The 8,766-nt window shown below is 35.5% G+C and overlaps 1 pseudogene; it reads right to left on the bottom strand.

Moving 5' to 3' along the window:
- Positions 1-6,261: 6,261 nt before the first annotated feature.
- LOC143548603 (pentatricopeptide repeat-containing protein At4g18840 pseudogene) lies at positions 6,262-7,877 on the bottom strand (annotated as a pseudogene).
- Positions 7,878-8,766: the final 889 nt, after the last annotated feature.

Below are 8,766 nucleotides of genomic sequence, written 5' to 3'. Positions count from 1 at the left end.
TTTTTAAAAACTTCAAATCCTGGCTTTTCAAAAAAGACAATAAACATTTTTCAAACTCAATCACAAACATACTCAACCAAACTAACTCTGATAGGTTGATTTGGTTACTCTATTGAGTAAAGGTGTATTGGTTGATTTTGTGCTAGTTTATTTTGATGTACTTTTAGCTGAGTTTGGATATTGGTATAATTTTTCACGCCCTTTTGTTTGATTTTTTGAACTTGAAAATCGGTCATGAAGGTGATTGGTGCCCGAAATGATATTGTTTTCGACTTTTTGGTTAATAATATGTTTTGTTGAATGATTGGTTGAATATGTTCAGGCTCATAATAAATCGGCATTGGGGCATCTCATAGATCTTGCTATTCTTTACAATTTTCTTGTTATCAATTAAAATTATTTAGTATTAAATCCAATTAGAAGGATAAACGATCCTTTATTATCATTATTAAGCATTTTACAAAAGTCATATGCCACTGCATTTTACCCTTAACAAAGTAACGCTAGAACTTATCGATCCCACTTGCAAAATAAACAAATATTATTTGATGAAAATCAATAAATTTATGCATTCAGTGACATTTAACAGTTAACCCCTTTTTTATGTTTCGTTCATCATAGTGCACATCACGTTTTTTATTATTATTATTGTATATAGGATGTTATTAATATAATAAAAATCACGGAAAAGGTTATATATGAAACAAATAATATTTTTGGGCTTATGTTGAAGAAATGTAGAGATATCTTAAAATTTTTATGATACGGTTAGAGACCAGGATAAACAAATGTTTAATACAGGTTAACAGAGTGCATGAAGCACTATAAACATGTTAGAACACTAAAATATATAAATCTTAGTTATAAAATTTGTGTCCTTCCAAAAACCAAAATTTTGAGTTCGGTTTTCGAATTCGAATTTGAGAATATGGAACCAAACCGATGAAAAAACCCGAATTTGAATTAGCACATTTCTTTGTTAATATACTATTATAGATTGTATATATATAATTATTTCTGCCTATTCCGGTAAAATCCGAATTCAAATCGCTTTTTCAAATCTTATTTGAATTCAAAATTAGTTTTAATATTTGAATAACCGAAATAAACCAACACATATGAGCCTATGACCTACCCTATAAAATTCAGCAATGGGCCAAACCATCTGCCAATATTTTTTTATTTTTTATTTACCGCAGTCAATAATAATGAAGTAAAAGATCACCAGCATGCTCTTTGGTGGTTGTGGTTCGGGCCTTTTAATCCACATTCGGGAAACAAACATTATATTACATGTACTAAGTAAGCTTCTCTGTCTTTTCGCTTAACGAAAACGAACACATTAATGGGCTCGTTCGTATCCCATGCTTCCTGGTTCATTGTTGGTTGTTTCATGAATTTTTCTTATATCGGTTTCAATTTGGCACCAAAACCGTCCAAATCGCGTCCTAGTTAGTGGTCGGGTGGACGGTTTTGGTGCAAATCTTGAATTTGGCTAGTAGGCGTTGTCAAGATGTCACCAGACTGAAGTCGGGACGAAAAGAACTTGTGAGAGAATCAATAATGAACCAGGAAGCCTGTGACTGTGTTCATTGATAAGCCCGTTTCCTTAAAGTGAAAAGGTGTGAAATTTATTCGATACATACAAGTATGGCGTCTCCTGTTAAGAGGTTGAGGGTCCGGGTCCCAATCATCCAAAAGAGCATGCTAACGTCGATCTAAATATGTTGGTTGTCATTGTATGGTCGATGCCATCGGAGAAGGTGGTGGTGCGGCGGAGATTATAGTGAGTAATGGTAGATAAAAGCGTGGGAAAAGGGAGGAAAGAGATGCATGGAGGAAAGTTTTGCATTAATAAATAAAGATTTTTTTTGGGTCTCTATGCTGGAGATTATGTGTTGTATCAACTTTCGATATACGTATTTTATAAAATTATTTATTAATATTTATATTATTGAAGTATTTAACAAATTAGATTATATAATATACAATACATTTTTATTTTTAAGTAATTATGTGATCAATTGATTACATAGCTGTAAGTTTTCTACTTAAAAGGTGTATCTTACCGAGTCAGACATTACGCGTCAAAATTAATAGAAACGATCGATATTATAGATATACAAATCAGGTTTTCTAATATTCGGTTTTGGGTATGGAGCTGGTTCTGATATGACCGTACGTGTATTGGCCTTACCCGGGCCGTGTTCGGGTGCGGGTATTGTCTCTAAAATGCATACTCTATGTTTCGGGTTCGAGTGAGGTATAGAAACATGCAGTGGCAAAGCTTGGACTTAGTCACGGGAGGTGACCGAAGTCACGGACTAAAAAATTTTCGGGTCGACGATTCGGTTCGTGTTGGTGATTCGGGTCGGGTCGGGTCAGATCAAACAATATGACATCTATATATCTAATTTTTCTTCATTTATTCAAACAATTGTTCTTACAATAAAAAAATAAAAACAAGATAGTTTTTTAACCAACAAAAACCTAAAATATTCATGATGATGCGAGAGGAAGGGTGAGTAGGGATAAAAAAATTCGGTATTGATACCGGTAGCTGTACCGAAATCGGTACAGATTTGGTACCGTCGGTACCGAATATATACCAAAGTTTTGAATTTTGGTACCGGTATATCTCAAATTTTACTTTCAATACCGGTATCGAACCGAATATTTTGGTATCGGTACCGTCACCGGTACGGTAGTGATCCCATCCCTAAGGGTGAATACCTAGAAGAAGAATTGTAAAGACCTAAAATATTTATAAAAACAAATCTTTTACTATTCGACTACTATTTCATAACTTTTATTTATAAATATTGCGAGGTTTAAGAAAAAAAACCAAACGATGGGGTATTATATTTAAAAAAAATCAGTAGTGACCGGCAGTATTTTGAAAATATGCATTGGGGGTGACCGCGCTTAATACCTATAAAAGTTTTCGAGAAAAATCGTGAAATTTACTCTACTAACGGAGAAAACGGCAGTGGCTGGGGCCACCCCCGGTCCCCACATAGCTTCGCCCCTAGAAACATGTATTTGATTATCCTATTTTCAGGCATTGCAACAACCCTATTCTTATGCTTTTTTTATACTTTTCAGGAATAGATTGAGTTTTTTAAGGGATGCACTTTTTTCGGGTATGTATCGGGTATTTGAAAATCCCGGATTTGATTTTGAGGTATTATTGGGTAAAAATCGGGTCTTTTCGTGTACGGGTTTCTATATTGAAAATGATACTCTATCGCTACCCTTCGAGTAGGGTCAAGTACTAGTTCGGGTAGTAAAAACTAGGGTAAAAAACAACCCGATTTCGGGTTTTCATCAAGTTTGATTCCAGGTTCCGGTTTTTTTCAAGTTCGGTTTCAGCTTCGGGTTTTTTGTGCACCTCTAGTTGACAACTTGATATCCCATCTTAGAAATATTCATGCATGTATTGAGGGTGGTTTCACACGTTATTAAAAAAAATCTAGATATATTTCTAAGGCTATGTGTAATGGGCGAAATTGGGGGAAATTGGAGTGGAACACCGCCCCCCCTGGGCGAAATTTGGGCGAAATTGGGGCGAAATGGGCAAGGGCGTGGGGTATTTATCGCCGGGGAGGAGAATGATTATATTATTATTATTATATTAGTAGTGTGTGTGTGTTATATACATATATATACATATATATATTATTAATATGTTGTGTGTGTGTATATATATATGTAAAGGTATGTATATATGTTGTGTGTGATATATATATATAAGTATATGTATATGTATATATGTTGTGTGTGATATATAGATATATATATATATATATATGTATATGTATATGTATATGTATATGTATATGTATATGTATATGTATATGTATATATGTTGTGTGTGTGTATATGTATATGCAAAATGAATCCTAGAAACAACCCGAACCACCCATTCTCTCCTTTCGGTCAACACCATGGTTCGCAAAACCAACCGAGCGTGAACTTACAATGGAACCCGATGAACCTAAACCAACCGAGCTATCCGTTTCAATTTCCCGACTCGAACCTAAACATGTACGCCAACCGAGCTATATGTTTTTTTATATTTTTAGTTATTTATTTTTTTTAGTTATGTTTTTTTTGTATTCCTTTTTAATTTTGTGCATTTTTATTTTATTATTTAAATAAATTAGTTTTTATTTGATTAGTTTAATTATAAAAAGAAAATAATAAAAAAAGATATTGTGGGCCCAACTTGTAGCCCCTACACTATTACACCCTAAAAACAAATTCGCCCCCTTTGCTGATTGGGTGCCACGTGTCACAATTCGCCCCCAATTATAGCCCCTCCACTACATATAGCCTAATGCAAGATTCTTTTTATTATAAGTTAATTACGATGATGGTTTATGTGGCTAATCTATATCACCTAGATGGCGGATTTTGCAATTTAACTTAAAATATTGTTTATGCTTTATGATACAAAAGATTTGTTGTGTGGGCTTTTGAAATGATCGTAACATTTGAAGATGCTTTAAAGCTAAAACTAATAGTTTTGTATTTACATCATTATAAATTGATACCAAACTCCCTTCCTCTACAATACTCTTTTTACAACTTACACCCTTGATTCATCTTGCAATGACTGGATATAATGTTTCGATTTCTCTTCAAGTTTTATTAATATTATAAAAAAAATTATTACCTTTATACAAGAATATAAACAATTTTCTTCTTCTATTTTCTGGTTTAGATAATTTTTGTTAAGAATATTCTATTTCTTCATCTCAAAACAAGAGTCTACATTTCTGTTTTACCTGTGCCAAAATAATGATCCATTTTAGGAAAATAGATAGTTAATAATTAGTAGTCACCTTATTGTGAAATTTTCTTATTCAGCTGGCTTTTTAACTGAATGAAGGATAAATTTGATATTCTACTAACAAATTTTCGAATTGATTGTTATATATGAGTGTTGGATAAGGATCCGTCTTCTAAAATGAATTGATTGTTCGTCTTCTCAAATGAAATAATTGGTAAGTCCTGTGAAAATAATAATAATAATAAAGTGTAATTTAATATATGTAAACATATGAATTGTCGTTTAAAAAACTAAAAATGTATCTAAGCATTTGCTTTATGACTTTTTATAAAGTCCAAACCGATAGAAGATGGTCCTTTTGGGTTGGGTTAGTCTTCGGGTGGATGACAACAGAATATGATTATTTCTTTTTTGTGCTAACATATTTTGTTAGTAACTTTTATACTATGTACAATTACTACAATAGAACAACAGGAGATGCTACAAAGGTAATTAAAATGTTTTCATGGATAACCAACCTATCACAACCAAAAGGTTTCCCAACTTTTACTTAAACAAAACCAAACCAAACCCGAACTCAATACGAAAATGAAAACCAAAGACCCGCTAAATATGATTAGTTAATCTGGTCCTGGGTCAGTCTAGAGTCTCGTATCAAAGTAACTCAGTACAACCTAAATCCTGCTCCACCTTAAATTCTATTAACACAGTATTGAATAAATAATTGAGGGTTCGATGTGTACAAAACCTGTTTATCTTTTTCTAAGTTATATGGGATTTTCAATCATGACTGGAAAATGGTACATGGATATTCTCATCACTTCTCATCGTACACTCATTAATATGTTCTGTATATTCCTTTCTTAAAGTAACTGCTGGAATAGCTCAGTTGGTTAGAGCGTGTGGCTGTTAACCACAAGGTGAGAGGTTCAAGCCCTCCTTCTAGCGTTATATTATTTAATTTTTTTTCTGTTGACTTATTTTGAATTTTGATCACATGGGATGCAATATAAAAGGATTGAAGTAATCCATAATGAACCAATTGATAACAAGACGAACCTCTACTAACTTCTTTCCCTAAACATCAATAAAGTTCTTTTTTTTTTGTGGAAACATTTATCTACTTTTACTCCTAAACTATTTCAAGAAAATCTACTCAATTACTTCATGGTATATTGTAATAATATAGCTTTTTATACAAAACTAATAAAACAGAAAAGGTTTTGCAAGTCTACCGTTCGACCTATAACCCATTTTGACTATTAAAAAGTTGTTTTGTCAAACAGGAACCGAAAACAATTTGCGATACTAGAATTTCAACTTAGAAAAGTTCAGACCAGTCACATATTATTACAGCCAGGACAGATCAGTGAGGGTGATGAAGATATACAAAGGAAAATGGTGATGCAATATATCATGAAATTTGTGGAAGCTAATAAATAATAATGCATTCATCTTTTACAGTACATATTACATTCCTAATTTCATGCTACAAAATCATTCCTTCACCAGCTAAGAACTCATGAACAACACCATCAACTTCAATCATACTACAACCTGGATCTTTACACACCCCTTGTTCCTTCATCTTCCTCCTCAACTCCACAGCATCACTAAACCTACCTTTCGACGCGTGAACATTTGACAGCTGAACATAACCGCTACTCTCGCACGGGCCCAGTTCCAGAACCTTCTTAGACACACGCTCCGCCATATCAACATCATTATGATTCCTACAAGCACCCAAAAGACTCTCCCACACCACCTGAGACTCTTCAAACGGAACTTGTTTCGCAAGGCTTTCAGCCTCGGTTAACAACCCGAACCGGCCTAGCAAGTCCACCATACATCCATAATGTTGTACGGTGGGCTTGATCCCATACTCGTCCACCATAAGTTCAAACATTTTGTAACCTTCGTTTAATAAGCCAGAACGACTGCAAGCCGATAACACACCAACAAACGTCACATCATTCGGTTTAAAACCATTCGTTAACAATTCATGAAACATTTGTATCGCGCGTTCTCCATATCCATGGAGCGCAAGTCCATTAATAATCGCATTCCACGTACTAATATCTTTGTTCGATGTATTATCAAACGTTTCTAACGCCTTCTCGATACACCCACATTTCGAGTACATGTCAACAAGAGCCGTGGCTAAGAACCCGCCCACCTCGATACTATTTCGCTCTATGTAACCATGGACCCATTCACCTTGACTCAAACCATTCACACGCGCACAACACGATAAAACATTAACCAACGTGTAATCATCCGGCTTCACCCCAGCCTTCCGCATATCTTCAAACAGCCGAAACACTTCATCAAACTGCGCATCACGAGCATAACCCGTAACCATCGCATTCCAAGAAACAACATCCTTCACGAACATCCGATCAAACACACGTCTCGCTTCCACCACCATCCCGTCGTTAACATACCCGGAAATCATAAAATTCCCAGACTCCACATTCCTCTCAGGCATTTCATCAAACAACTTACGCGCAAACCCCATCATCCCCAAATCCACATAAGCGCTCAATACCGCGTTCCACGACACGACATCTTTCTCAGGCATTTCATCGAGCAGCTTCCGTGCAACTTCAAAAAAGCCGCCTTTCGCATACATATGAATCAAAGTATTACAAATATAAACATTACCCATAAACCCAACCTTAACCACATGCCCATGAACTTGTCTCCCAACACCCACATTCCCTATTACCGAACAGGCTTTCAATACAAAAGTATAAGTATACTTATCCGGGTCAACATGATGATCAAGCAGCATGCTAATGAATAGATTGATTGAGGCTTCGGGTGTTGGGCTGTTGGCGTATGCTCGGATTAATGAGTTGTAAGAGAATGGATTAGGGTTTTGTGTGTGGGTGAAGAGTGAGTGGGCGTATGAGAGTGATGATGAGGCGGCTGAGGAGATGAGTGAACCGGCGGTGAATGGGTTGTGAATCTGGCCGGTTTTGAGGAGGTGGGCGTGGGATTGACGGAGGACGGAGATGGGGGCGGGTTTGTCTGTGAGTGAGTTGATTGATGGTGGTGAAGGGAAGAAGGTTGCTGACATTTTTTTGTGTTCAATACAATGCTGGTGGCTCCATGGTTATATACTTATATTAATATCCGGTTTTGATTGGTACAAATGAAATTAATCACGGACTAATGGTAAAAATATTTTTATTTTATTTTTTTAACGCCCAACAAACATAAAATGTCTAGGTATTTTATATGGGGTGACCCACTGGCTAAAGGTCACCGTCAGCTGGCCCAACTCAGTCGTACGGAGCACTTAAGCGCCTCCAGGTTATCTCTAGTTTCGGAGAAACCCACCCGCCCGAAAACCCACTAGTGGTAAAACCCGGATGATCTCAAGATCGAACTGGAGATCACAAAGATTCCAGTATTCCTTCTTTGAGTCACTCATGTCCCCCAAAAGTGTTGTAAGTGAGAATTAAACTTGAGTCTCTATTAAGAAACTCAGACTCACTATCACTATAAACAGTTTATAAAAATAAAGTATAATAATAATAATAACAATAATAATTACATTATAGTAATAATAAGATTTAGTTGCAGTTATAGTCCCTATGGTGAAACCTAAAACACAGTTTTCAATCCCGTGGTGGCATTTTTGCAGATAAGGCCCCTGTTGTGGTATTTTGTTTGCAATTTGGATTTTCCGTCTAGTCAAACGTTTGGTAGACTATTAAATCCAGGTGTAAAGTCGTCTTTTCACGCATAAAAATAATTATAATAATAAGACTTAATTGCAGTTTTGACCTCTGTGGTGAGACCCATTTTGTAGGAAAGATCCCATGCACCCAAATCTGCAACTCACATCTTCTTCTTCAATCTTCAACTGTTGAAACATGTTACGAGCCAAGATCTAGCCGCTAACACGATACATCAATACGAATAAACACGAGACGAATACGTTAAATACTGTTCATTACTTT

This window comes from Bidens hawaiensis, unplaced genomic scaffold (assembly GCF_021521415.1).
Source record: "Bidens hawaiensis isolate Kalapana, Puna unplaced genomic scaffold, B.hawaiensis_p1.1 tig00015203_1, whole genome shotgun sequence".
Lineage (NCBI taxonomy): Eukaryota > Viridiplantae > Streptophyta > Magnoliopsida > Asterales > Asteraceae > Bidens > Bidens hawaiensis.
The sequence above is the reverse complement of the archived record's forward strand: the minus strand, read 5'-3'. Positions and strand labels throughout refer to the sequence as shown.